Source organism: Bufo bufo, chromosome 6, assembly GCF_905171765.1.
Source record: "Bufo bufo chromosome 6, aBufBuf1.1, whole genome shotgun sequence".
Classification (NCBI taxonomy): Eukaryota; Metazoa; Chordata; class Amphibia; order Anura; family Bufonidae; genus Bufo; species Bufo bufo.
This window is the reverse complement of record NC_053394.1, coordinates 236,656,952-236,670,424: the sequence shown is the minus strand read 5'-3', so window position 1 is coordinate 236,670,424 and position 13,473 is coordinate 236,656,952.

Below are 13,473 nucleotides of genomic sequence, written 5' to 3'. Positions count from 1 at the left end.
CCTGCGGCAAAGCAGAGAGAGGAGTCTGAAGAAGAGGAGTCAGAGGAGGAAGGTGGCTTTGAGGAGGTGGAAGACCAACCACAGCAGGTGTCCCATGGGCTTGTTGTCACCTTTCGGGGACCCTTGGTGTTGTACGTGGCTGGGTGGAGGAAGAGACCTTCAATGACATCAGTGAGGACAAGGAACGGGACATGGCTAGCTTGGTATCCAACCTTGTGCAAATGGGGAGTTTGCGGTTGTGCAAATGGACTGTTTGCGGTTGTTTGCGGTGTGTTAAACGGGGAGTTTGGTCTGTCAGAGTTTGCTCTGTCACTGTGAAGCGGGTGTAACCCTTACACTACCTGATCGATACAACATCATACCTGATCGTATACACACACTGGATGTTTTAAAGCACGTTATTGCAAACAATTTAGGAATGTTAGGTGATTTATGTCCTTTATGGATTAAAACCCGACTCTGCGTCAACTACGTAATTTTCCATGGTAGTTTTGTCATGGATCCCCCTCCGGCATGCCACAGTCCAGGTGTTAGTCCCCTTGAAACAACTTTTCCATCACTATTGTGGCCAGAAAGAGTCCCTGTGGGTTTTAAAATTTGCCTGCCTATTGAAGTCAATGGCGGTTAGCCCGGTTCGCCTGTTCGCGAACGGAAAATTTTATGTTCGCGACATCTCTACTATAGGCCAGTAAGCCTGACATCAATAGTGGGGAAATTTATGAAAACCATACTTAAGGAGAGGATTGTGGAACATCTAAAATCCTATGGATTGAAAGATGAAAAACAGCATGGGTTTACTTCAGGGAGATCATGTCAAACTAATCTTATAGATTTTTTGGATTGGGTGACTAAAATAATAGATGGAGGAGGTGCAGTAGACATCGCTTATCTAGACTTTAGTAAGGCTTTTGATACTGTCCCACATAGAAGGCTTATCAATAAATTGCAGTCTTTGGGCTTAGACTCCCATATTGTTGAATGGATTAGGTAGTGGCTGAGGGACAGACAACAGAGGGTTGTAGTCAATGGAGTATATTCAGACCAAGGTCTTGTTACCAGTGGGGTACCTCATGGATATGTTCTGGGACCCATATTGTTTAATATCTTTATCAGTGAAATTGCAGAAGGCCTCGATGGTAAGGTGTGTCTTTTTGCAGATGACACAAAGATTTGTAACAGGGTTGATGTTCCTGGAGGGATACACCAAATGGAAAAGTATTTAGGAAAACTAGAGGAATGGTCAAAAATCTGGCAACTAAAATTGAATGTTGATAAGTGCAAGATAATGCACCTGGGGCGTAAAAACCCAAGAGCAGAATATAAAATCAGTGATACAGTCCTAACCTCAGTATCTGAGGAAAGGGATTTAGAAGTCATTATTTCAGAAGACTTAAAGGTAGGCAGACAACGTCATAGAGCAGCAGTAAATGCTAGCAGAATGCTTGGGTGTATAGGGAGAGGAATTACCAGTAGAAAGAGGGAGGTGCTCATGCCGCTCTACAGAGCACTAGTGAGACCTCCTTTGGAGTATTGTGCTCAGAACTGGAGACAATATCTCCAGAAGGATATTGATACTTTGGAGAGAGTTCAGAGAAGAGCTACTAAACTGGTACATGGATTGCAGGATAAAACTTACCAGGAAAGATTAAAGGACCTTAACATGTATAGCTTGGAAGAAAGACGAGACAGAGGGGATATGATAGAAACTTTAAAATACATAAAGGGAATCAACAAGGTAAAAGAGGAGAGAATATTTAAAAGAAGAAAAACTGCTACAAAAGGACATAGTTTTAAATTAGAGGGGCAAAGGTTTAAAAGTAATATCAGGAAGTATTACTTTACTGAGAGAGTAGTGGATGCATGGAATAGCCTTCCTGCAGAAGTGGTAGCTGCAAAAACAGTAAAGGAGTTTAAGCATGCATGGGATAGGCATAAGGCCATCCTTCATATAAGATAGGGCCAGGGGCTATCCATAGTATTCAGTATATTGTGCAGACTAGATGGGCCAAATGGTTCTTATCTGCCAACACAATCTATGTTTCTATGTTTCTATGTATTTGAATGTCTCAAAAGCACATATTTAATGCTAGTGCACTGAGCTTGCATAAAATGGCCGCCACCACCCACCTAACTAACAGACGGATAAAAAAAAAAAAAAATCTCTGTCACTGGGCTCAGAGCAGGGTAAAAAGATTGTGCACTGCACCCACACAACAAACTCTATGTAGATCGCTGGGTTCAATTGCAGTTCTGATTAAAGTTTCTTTCCTATTCTCTCCCTCACAGGCTCAGCATCCTCTCCCTACAGTACTAAGAGCAGAGTGACGTGCAGTGCTACATGACTCCAGCTTATATAGAGGCTGGGTCACATGCTGCACTGGCCAATCACAGCCATGCCATAAGTAGGCATGGCTGTGATGGCTTCTAAGGGAACAGAGTTAATCGCTCTGAAGCCTTTCAAAAAGCGCCATTAACTCGCTGAACACCAAACCCAAACCCAAACTTTTACTGAAATGTTCTTGTTCGGGTTCGGGGTCTAAAAATCCGAGTTCGTGTTTACTCAACCCTAGTTCTTACATCTCATGTAGAGCAAATAACTTCTGTATAGGACGTTCCAACTTGAGTGGAGTAGTGAGACATGTTTTTTTTTTTGTCAAGTTTTGAGTCTCGTATTTGTAACAACACTATTCTTACTAGTGTGTCTTCATCCTTTTGAACTTCTAGAACTTTGGCCAATTTCCATTGACTTCTAGGTAAATCTTCTTATTTTACTAATAATATGTCACCAACTTGGAAATTTCTTCTGGGTGTTTGCCATTTACTTCTTAGCATAAGATTGGCTAAGTACTCTTTCCTCCATCTATTCCAAAACTGTTCTGATGGTTGGGAGTTAAAGGGTCCAAACTTGTTGGGTCGTTGATATTATCAACTGTAAGTGGACGACTGTTAACAATAGACATTATTTCATAGAATAGGGTCCTAAGTGAAGCATCATCTATTCTTCTGGTGTTCTTTTTCAACACTGAACTTCAAATTCCAAGCCGCATGAGAAGCATTCATATTAAAATCACTAACAAATATTCTGTTACTTTTTCTCTACCAATCTCTTTAGAGCTTTCTTCAATTCATTCTTTGCTCCGACAAAATTTGATCCTTGGTCAGATCTAAGCTCTCTGACGGTACCTCTAATGGCTATGAAACATCTTAAGGCATTGATAAATGCATCAGTAGACATATCTTCGAACATTTCCAAGTGAATCACTCTGGAACTCAGACATGTAAATATTAGTATCTCTTGTACTCCTTGCGGTTCTGTTTGGTGATGAATGGGCTAAAACAATCCATTCCACTATAAAGAAATGGTGGTGATGGGTTTACACGATCTGCCGGTAAATCTGCATTCTTTTTTCATCTGTAGATCTACGTGCCTTTCTGCAGACTACACATCTACTTATATACTTTGCTATAACTTAGCTCATTTTCACAATCCAGTAACCGCCTGTCACGAGGGTGTCAAGAGCCACGCCTGACTCCGTTATACCCGGGGTCATGTCGGGTATTTATTTCATATAAGATATGAAATCATAAAAATTATGATTTTATATTTTTATGAAATATGAAAAATTAAAAATTAAAAATTTAATTGGCGGACATATAAACGCCAGTTCTTTTATTGATGAGATCTAAAGTTAATTTGTGCAGATAATGAAACAGGGTGCAATTAATTATATAAAATATAATTTATTACAAATAAATACATGCATTAAAAATGGCATACAAATGAATACAAGGATAATATCAAAATTGACCACAAGATGATGCTCCGCCGTTTACGCCGGGCTCACTTAATTTAGTACACCAAGTACAATATAATGTTATTCAAATTATTATCAAATTATTACCGATTAGTATACCGATTATTAAAATATTATAATGTAACAATAACAACAAAACAATAGAAATTAATCTGTGGAAAATCCCTTATGCTCAATCAAAGAATATGGCAGTAAGAGACATCTTATAAATACGCCCGTTGGCCTAACTACGGATAATAAAATCCGATCAGAGATTCCACTCTGATAGCAATATTACAAGAATTCTAATGATGTGCACGTTCATTAAAATTTCCCATAAAATTATTGTTTTAACACTATTGACCCACTAATAATGGGGTCTCAACTATATGCCAATTGGAGCGATTTATAATTACTGCAAATGAAATAGATTATACATTACCCCTGGCTTTGGGATAAAGAGCTTTTAGAATGGACCCAGCTTTCCAAGGTTCAGATATGTCCCGTCCTATGGTATGTTCCTGACGTGTGAAGTGATGCTGATGAATGAATCTTTGTGAAGTCCATGTGAAGTTTTTCTTTTGTGAAGTTTGTGAAGTGTCTGTGAAGAAGTTTTTTTTCTCTCCCCAAAAACTGGATCAGATATCCCCATCCTTATCTATGCCCATCCCCTCTTGGAATAGGGATTACCAATTAGATAAGGTGGGTGTGACGTATGTTAAACATGGGGATGATGTCACTTAACTGACATTCCTCAGAAACTTCTGCCCATCTGCCATTTGATGGCACTGTTGTATCATATACAATTTTAAAGAATTAACATATTATATTGCTTTATTATACCACTTAACCTCTGATCTTTTTCACCTTAAATCAATTAGGAGGGACTTTTTCTGACACTTTGCTCAGACTGACTGGCGGTATCAGAACTTTTCCTAATCCCGGTATTTATGGGGCAGATAGGAGTAATGATGGTTTTTCTGGTTTGTGTACCTTAACTGTCTTCAGCTATTGAGTAATGATGCTTGAAATAACATCAGCTCCTCTAAAATAAACCCTATTTAAGAAATTTCCACTTAAACACATTTTCTATATCCCCTAGAATATATCTTCTCAGTGGGATACAGACATATAAAGATACATTAATAATATTTGGTTATAATACATCAATATCACATAGTATATGTGAATCATTAATAAGTTCAAACGCTAAATAAATGCACACAGGAATATATATCTATATGCGAATATATGAATAGATATCTGTTCCACACCAGATGTGTTTTATGGACGTCTCTTATCAGATCATGGTTTAGCCATGAAACACCCATTGTTCCTCGGACAGACAAGTTTAGAGAAACCAGTGTAGATAAATCCATGTCTCTAAACAATAATAAAAGTATAGTCTTCTCTATATATCCTTTTTTAACACATTGAATTTGCTATGAACCCATCTTGGTTTTTTCAGGTTCATGCTGATCACATTCATGTTCATGCTGATCACATGTTAAAGGCAATGATCATCCATATTGAATATAGTATCATCAGAAATATTGTACACTTATGAAAATGCACAACAAATCCCCCTTCATTCCAAAATGTTCCATAAAATGTGAACGTATTTGGAATGCTAAAAAGGGCTTTTCATACATTTTCTTCGTGATTCCCTGAGCGCAGGCCTTGTTTGTGATGTTTTAACCATAGCTTGGCTACAGTTTTTTTTATAAATCTTATCCAACGTATCATTTGGATAGTCAACATACTCACCCATCCCATAGATCATGCAAAACAGGATATAAGTTCGATAAAGGTTTGTTTTGATTCTCCATCTCCACATGAATGTTTAATAGGTTCCTTTTCAATGAACCAATTTCAAGTTCCAATATCTTGATGGAAATGGAATCGGCAACTATCATACCGGTAGTTATAACAGTGCCCACTACGCCAAAGATTATGGCGGCTACGACTGCAAAAACATGAATCACTTTGGTTTGTAGAAAACTGTTCTCTGGTCAAAGTCTTCCTTGCTTGCTCCAGGATTTGCGTAATCTGTTCTTGGGAATATCCGATGTGCATCTGGTACCAGGCTTGGATTTCCGGTGACTGGATTTCGGACACGTTGAATTGCCTTTCGACGAAAACGCGTGGATCCAGGCTGATGTAGACCTTCTGGGATAATATCCTCTTGTTCGTCAAGATGAACCCCGCTGTATCTTGTAGCATGATCCCCGACGAAGCACCTGGCACAGCAATCGGCTCAGCATGGAATTCCTTCCCCAAGATCAGGACGACATAGATAATGGCAATCATCTTTGATGACATCTTACGTCCTTAAAATATTGTATGACACATATGAGTATATACATTTTTTTTAACTTTATCCTGCAAGAAAAGAGTTACTAATACCATATACCTCTGATTGGCATAAGTTCTTTTCTTGGACAGAGTAAGTTCTGGTTTCAGAGGTGAGTTAGGAGACATTTTGTTACAGAGGAAACATACATCAGGATGGGTTAGTATGCGTTAAAGATGTAGAATAACAGATAACGTTTTTCCGTTCATACGATACCAATCCTTATTTCCGTCTTTAGCTGGAACCATAAAGTCTTTTCACCTCTTTTCATCCAACTCCTTCAATCTCTCGAAGTCGTGCACTGGGATGACAAACACGTAGCTGATTAATGTGCACCCATTTTTCAATAAATTCATCCCCCTTAGGGATTTTGATCTTGTAGACCACTGGAGATAATTTGTCAGTGATGACATAGGGACCTTTCCAGGAAGGTAGGAATTTTCTCTCCTTCACTTGATCCCGAGCGAAGTTATAGAGATATACCCGATCGGAAATTTGATACTCCTTCTGTGTAGTCTTCAGATCATAGTATGTCTTAGCACTCACTGCGGCTTTCTCTATATTTTTCTGGGCGAACGCAAAAGCATGCTGAAGGTGCTTGCGTAAATTTTCCACATACTGATGCGACGTTGTAGCATTGATCAAGTTATGGTCTGTTGTCCTGTAAAGTAAATGCTGGGGTAACACCATCTTCCTTCCCGTGATCATCTCGAAGGGAGAAAGTTTAGTTGCTGCGCTTGGGGTGGCTCTGATGGCCATAAGCACCAAAGGCAATTTGACATCCCAGTCCTTACCAGATTCATTGACAAACTTTTTCAGGATGTTCACAATGGACTGGTTGTAACGTTCTACTCAACCACTAGAGGCTGGTCGATAAGCTATATGTAGCTTCCTCTTTACCCCCAGGATTTCCCACATCTTTGTCATCACCTCACTGGTGAAGTGACTTCCACGATCGGATTCGATGCGCTGGGGAAGACCAAATCTAGAAAATACATGGTTAATGAGTAGAGATGCACATGCGCTTGAACTGCATGTTTTGCACGGCAAACATTCCACCCATTTGGTGAACAAACAAGTTACGGTTAACATATACTTGTTGCCTCTTGATGAGGTTTTTACTGGTCCAATGAAGTCAATTTGGATGTCTGACCATGGCATGGACATCCCCCTTTTCATCAATGGTGCCCGATGAGTGGGTCCTTGTGGCTGGAATTGAGGGCAGATTAGACATCCCTGACAATATGTTCGCACATCTTGCAGCATATGTGGCCAGTAAGCGTAGTCCCGTAGTAACTCGTACGTTATTTTCTCACCTCGATGACCAGCTGTTGGGGCATCATGTGCATGTTGTAACATCAGACCTCGGTATGCTGCAGGTACTATCCATTGCGTGATACCATTCTTAGAGGTTCTTATCAGCAGTTCATCCTGTAATGAGAATTGGGACTTACCTTTCATCAAAATTCGTAACTCCTCCTTACCCACACAGTCTTCCGTGGTTATGGGATAGTTATGTGGATCCTCAATGTGCTTATAAAAGAGACCAATAATTGGATCCCCCTTTTGGCTTGCAATGAGATCCTCACTAGGGGAATTTTGGCTCCACTGCACCACATTGGCTTCAGCTCCCTTTTGGGCCTGACTCCTTGTCATAGCATCCACTTGGATAGTTCCCATGAGGTCATCAACGTCAAAGACTTCTCCGTCAATGGTTGCTTGCTTGGCAAGGGAATCCGCTAGGTCATTCCCCTCTTTATCCATGCCTGGATATTTTGAATGACCTCTTACCTTCTTCCAATAAATGGTAAGACTGTGGGCGGTAACCATCTCATCAATTTTACAAAACATCTTTCCATGCTTTACTAGCTTGTTATTACTTCTCATCCAGTCTGATCTTTTCCATCCGGGAAAGTACTCCACAAAGCTGTTACGAATATAGTCAGAATCTGTGATGATTACAAACTCCTTAACATTATATTCGATAGCCATTTGTACGGCTTTGTACACAGCAGTAAGTTCTGCAACTTGGCTGCTTTTGGAACCAATCTTGTATCCAACGGATACATCCAGGAATGTATTATTCCATACGACTCCAATACCTGCAACCAATGTACGTTCGGATCCTTTATCGACATGGAAGGAGCAGCCATCTACGTACACACATGGTAACAATTTGCAATACTCCTCTTCATAGGATTTATATGGTGATGATGATTGTTCATCCAGGAAATCATTTTCCGTTGATTCACTTTTACGTTCCGTATGGATACAGTCATGGAGGTCTGCTAATCCTTGAGCAACTGGGTTTTTATTATTTTGTTTGTACCTGATTTCCAATGGCCATCCCATTAAGGACATTGTCCAGGCGGTTATCCTGCTGTTTGACAAGTTTCCATCTCTTATACGATCACTCTGCAAGTATTGCAGTGGCTGATGTGCGGTCTCCACAATGATCCTTTCGCCTTGGATAAAACTCCTAAAATATTGCAAAGCCCACACAGTTGACAACAATGCTTTCTCACAATCATTGAATTTTACCTCAACGGTGACAAGGACTTGCTGGCATAGGCGATGATCTTGTTTCGGTTTTCCTGTTTTTGGAAAAGAACTGCACTTATGCTTTTATTAGTGAAACCTGTTTCCACGAAGAAAGGTTTTCCCCCTTCTGGATAAGCAAGGCATGGAGCCTGGATAAGTTTGGCCTTCAGCTCGATTACAGCTTGCTCATGACGCTCACTCCATTCCCATTTTACTCCTTTCTTTAGCAACGGTAAAAGAGGTTTTGTAATTTCGGCATAATTATCTATGAACTTACGTGAGTAGTTCATCATGCCCAGGAATGATCTCAACTCTTTGAGATTTGTAGGAGATTTTGTCTGGGTCACTGCTTCCACCTTCTTTTTCTGTGGGTTAATTCCATCCGCAGTGACTTCATGACCTAGGAAATCAACCTTGGTCCGGCACCATTGAGCCTTCTGCAAAGAAAGTTTTACACCTGCTTTCCTCAGTTGGGTTAGTACATGCCTCAACTCCTGAATATGTTCCTCAAAAGTTGTACTTTTTATCAGGATGTCATCCACATAGGATAAAGTACCTCGTTCAGTGGCATCAGGCATTGCCTTATGCATGAACACTGCAAACTCATGGCCTGCATTTATGTACCCGAAGGGCAGTCGGGTCCATGCATACTGTCGTTTGCCAAATGTAAAGGCCAGTTTGTACTGATCCCTTTCATCTATCTTAATCGTCCAATATCCTTGTGCACAGTCAAGGGCAGTGAAGATTTTGGATCCTTGTATTTGTGCCAAACACTGGTCAATATATGGCACGGGCCATCCGGACATATAAACACGTTTGTTCAACTGTCTTAGGTCCGAGCAGAGACGAAATTGACCGTTAGGTTTGAGGACTCCAAGTATCGGATGATTGAATGAACTGTGTACTGGACGGATGATACCTTTCTTCTCCAAGTTTTTGACGATTTCCGATAGTGACTCGTAAGCCGCCAGCGGAAGTCGGTATTGTTTGACAAAAACAGGGGGTGCATCGGGATCTGTCTGGATTCTTGTAACGTGTAGGTCTGTTTCCCCACAGTCATAAGAATCCTTGGCGAACATCTCCTGGAACTCTGCGAAGAGCATCGGAGCATGCGTCAGCCATGGAGATTTGTTCTTCCACCCGCTCCTGAAATTCTGGGAAAATCTCAGGCTGACTTAACTCGTAAGCTTCTTCAAGCTCACTAGTTAAATCGTTCTGGGTGTAGCATACCTTATCCTTTCCTTGCTGGTACGATTCATACTCTTTTTCATCGATCTCATGGTTGAAAACCAATGATGATTCTTCGATGAGGCATGTACCTTCTTCAGAGCTGAAAGGATAAACAGAGTGGATATTAAATAACCCCTCAGGGGTTGAGGAAAAATGTTGTTCCACTGTTTGTTCCTCTGTCAGGTATTCATCAGGAATTATTCCAATAACATCATTTTGGAATCCAAATGTGTAGTATTCCGAATCCATAGCCAAACCAATTACAGTGTCCTTTTGTAGGGATATGCTATGGGAAACCATGTTATGAATTACCATATGTAACGGATCCTGATGGATATTGATCAGGGGAGTAGGCTTTACCTTTAGGCCGAGTTGCTGTATTCTGTTGGATAAACAGATCAACGCGTCTGTGTTCTTCAGCTTCTGTCCCTTCTTTATTTTAATGGGTAGAAGAAATGGTTTGCATCCTTCAGGAATTTCAACTTTCTCAGCAACCATGATACTTACGGCATAGGGCATCTGTTGTCCCCATCGTAAGGCTTGTTCTATATCCTGGAATCCCTCTGGGTTTCCCGGCAATCTGGACCATAAGGTGTTATTCACCAGGTCAATCTGTACGGCAAATCGGTGCAGAAGGTCATTACCTATATACATTTGATACCGTGGTTCATTTATCACGATGAAAACGTGCTCCGTAGTTTTGTTTCCTATGGAGATAGACAAAACGCATCTTGCAACCACATTATGACTTTGGGAATCTCCATCCAGATCATGAACCCATTGATCCTGTGGAGAGAAACTTTTAATCATTTTAGGATTGGTGATCTGTTTCAAGAGTCCTAGGCTTATGTAACTTGCTTCGGATTTCAAATCCAACTTGGCAAATTTCACCTGGGCTATATTGTTTACCTGTAAGGGAAATCAATAAATTGTCATTGACCTTTTTAATCCGTACCATCGATTGAATGTGCCTTGTCAGGTCTGCGACTTCGTGATTACCCCTTTCAAGATAAATGGTTAATATATAATCATCCAGAGTTACCTTTTTGATTTTATCCCTCTGGATGGTAATGATGTGAGCGGCACCATTGACATCTTCCTCGGGCTTACCATTCTTCAGGATTGTGACCTCCGGTATTTGATTGTTCCTGAAATGCACTTCAATAGAGCTAGGTTTCTCTTCAATCACATGACAACTGTGTTGTGCTTGTGTGTTGCAAGAGTATTCATAGGCAATGGGTGCCTTCACCTGAGTCCATACTGCTTCATTAATGAAATCAACTATGGGACTCAATCTTTTTAATAAATCGATTCCTATGATCATCCGATCATATGGAAGATCCACAATCAATGTGGGATGTATAATTGTTTTCTTGCCAATCTTAAATGTCAACCAGGATGTTCCTTTTAGCTGTAAGGCATCTCCACCTACACTTATCAAAGAGCCATCAAATGACCTTAATCGTGGCTTCTTTGATGTTAAATTCAAAGTCTTTTGGAAATAACTGATAGATAAAATGGTGGCTTGTGATCCAGTGTCTATTAATCCTTTGATTGGTCCGATAAGTTCATTTTGGAGATATATCTCCACAAAGTATCGGCCATCTACCTGCAACAAATCACAGAGAAAGTTAGGATGTTTATCCATCTGTTGTCTGAGAGGTTGACCTCTTTGCAGCTCCGTGACCTCTGCATTCCTGAGTCTCGCTGGAGGAGCAGCGTCAGCCCCCCCCCTTTGTGACAAGCTGTGTGACACCACAAGTCACAGCTGGCTCACGGCTAGATGCTGGAACGATGGGATTACACACTGGAACAGACATCTGGTCATATGAATTGACATCATTAGACTGCAAGACAAATGACATATTAGACATTTCCCCCCTGGCCCTAATTTCAGGGTCAGGGGTACTGCAAGGAAATATAGAATTAGGAATCACATCAGATTCTACCACAATCAACTTAATATCCTTACAGTGGCCTGGGTTCTGACCCGGCCCAATTTGCTTTATGATGTTGAGCTGGGACCTGGTGTTGCCCCTAAAAAAGGCTCAGGCTGTTTTCCTGGAGATACCTGGGACAACTTTCTCACAATGTCGCTCAGCTGGGCCACTTGTTCTGCCAGCTGATCAAACCTGTTTGGTCTGGGCACATTTTGGCTTTGCTGGGCACCCTGGTTATCGGTAGGTGACCTACTCCTGGGTGAATTTGAGAATTCCTGCCTATCTTCCCTCTGTTGTCTGGGTCTATTATCCCAGCGCCTGTAACCCTGATAATTCCTATAGTTATAGGGCCCGTATCCTTGGGGGCCCCTATTGTAATAGGGACGGTAGTTAGACCTCCCACTACTTGAATTATTCCCCTCTGATCCATTAGTATTTTGGGGTTTGGTCTGTTTGGGCGGTCCTACCTGTTGTTGCTGGGCTTGTTGAGCAGGTCCTGTAGACTGAGGGAACCTTCGTGGCTGGCTTTCAAATCCCAAACTAGGGTTTACCTTAGTTTCAGCTACCTTTTGCTCTGGGGATTTTTTAAACCTTCTCTCCTCTGTTGCATGGCACTCACTGATATTATACAGCGTGGTGGCAGCAGTCACCAACCAATCCAAGGGGGCATCAATATCCAGATCTCTGGCTAAGTTAAATTTGATCTGGGTTGGCATAGCATCATAGAATAACTGTTTGAATTCTTCAGATTCCCATTTTGGGGATCTATATGCTAACCCATAGGCATTTTTGAGGACAGAGAGGAATTCACGGGGACTCTGATTGGGTCTACATGTAAGGCTATATATGTCCCGTTTTGCAGCAGTGGTGGTTCGGTACGGTCCGAATTCCAATTTAACCTCATGCAAAACACTTGGCCAATCTTGAATGCCTCTCTCCCCAAATGAGGTAAAGTAATGACGATACTTATCATCAAATGCCCATGGAAGGAATCTGATCCTGTCAGCATCAGAGTATAATTTTAAAGAATCCATAGTGGATTCATACATTTCCAAGTGATTGGCTATCTGAGAAGAACCTTTCTTGGAAAATTTGGATACTGTAGTATTCAAAAACTTAATTATGCTGGAGGAGCTCTGATCCTTATCTGAATATTGGGAATTTTTATTTCTAGAAACCACCTCAGCATATGTTGGTCGCCTGTGATCCTGTGGCAAGGAATAAGTCACATGCTTCCCCACATCACTGTCAGACTCACATGCCCTTTCAAGACATTCATGAGACTTATACGGCACAGGTGATTTAACCCTAACATCTCTTCTCAGGGGAACATGTGGTGGCATGTCTGGATAGTGGGGAGTAAGACATGGAGGATCAGGATATCCCACAGCGTTAGATGGATCCCTTTCAGCATTGACTATATTATGGGCTGATCCATCTGTCTGTTTAATTTTGGAATACTTGAGATATAAATCCTCTAAATCACTTTTTGCCTTTTGGTATGCATCATGGCTGTGACTAAGGTTGTACTCTAAGTCTTTGATCTTCGCTTCTGCGGATTGTAGTTCTGATTCCATCTTGGATACATATTTTTTTGTAGCCATTATAGACTCAT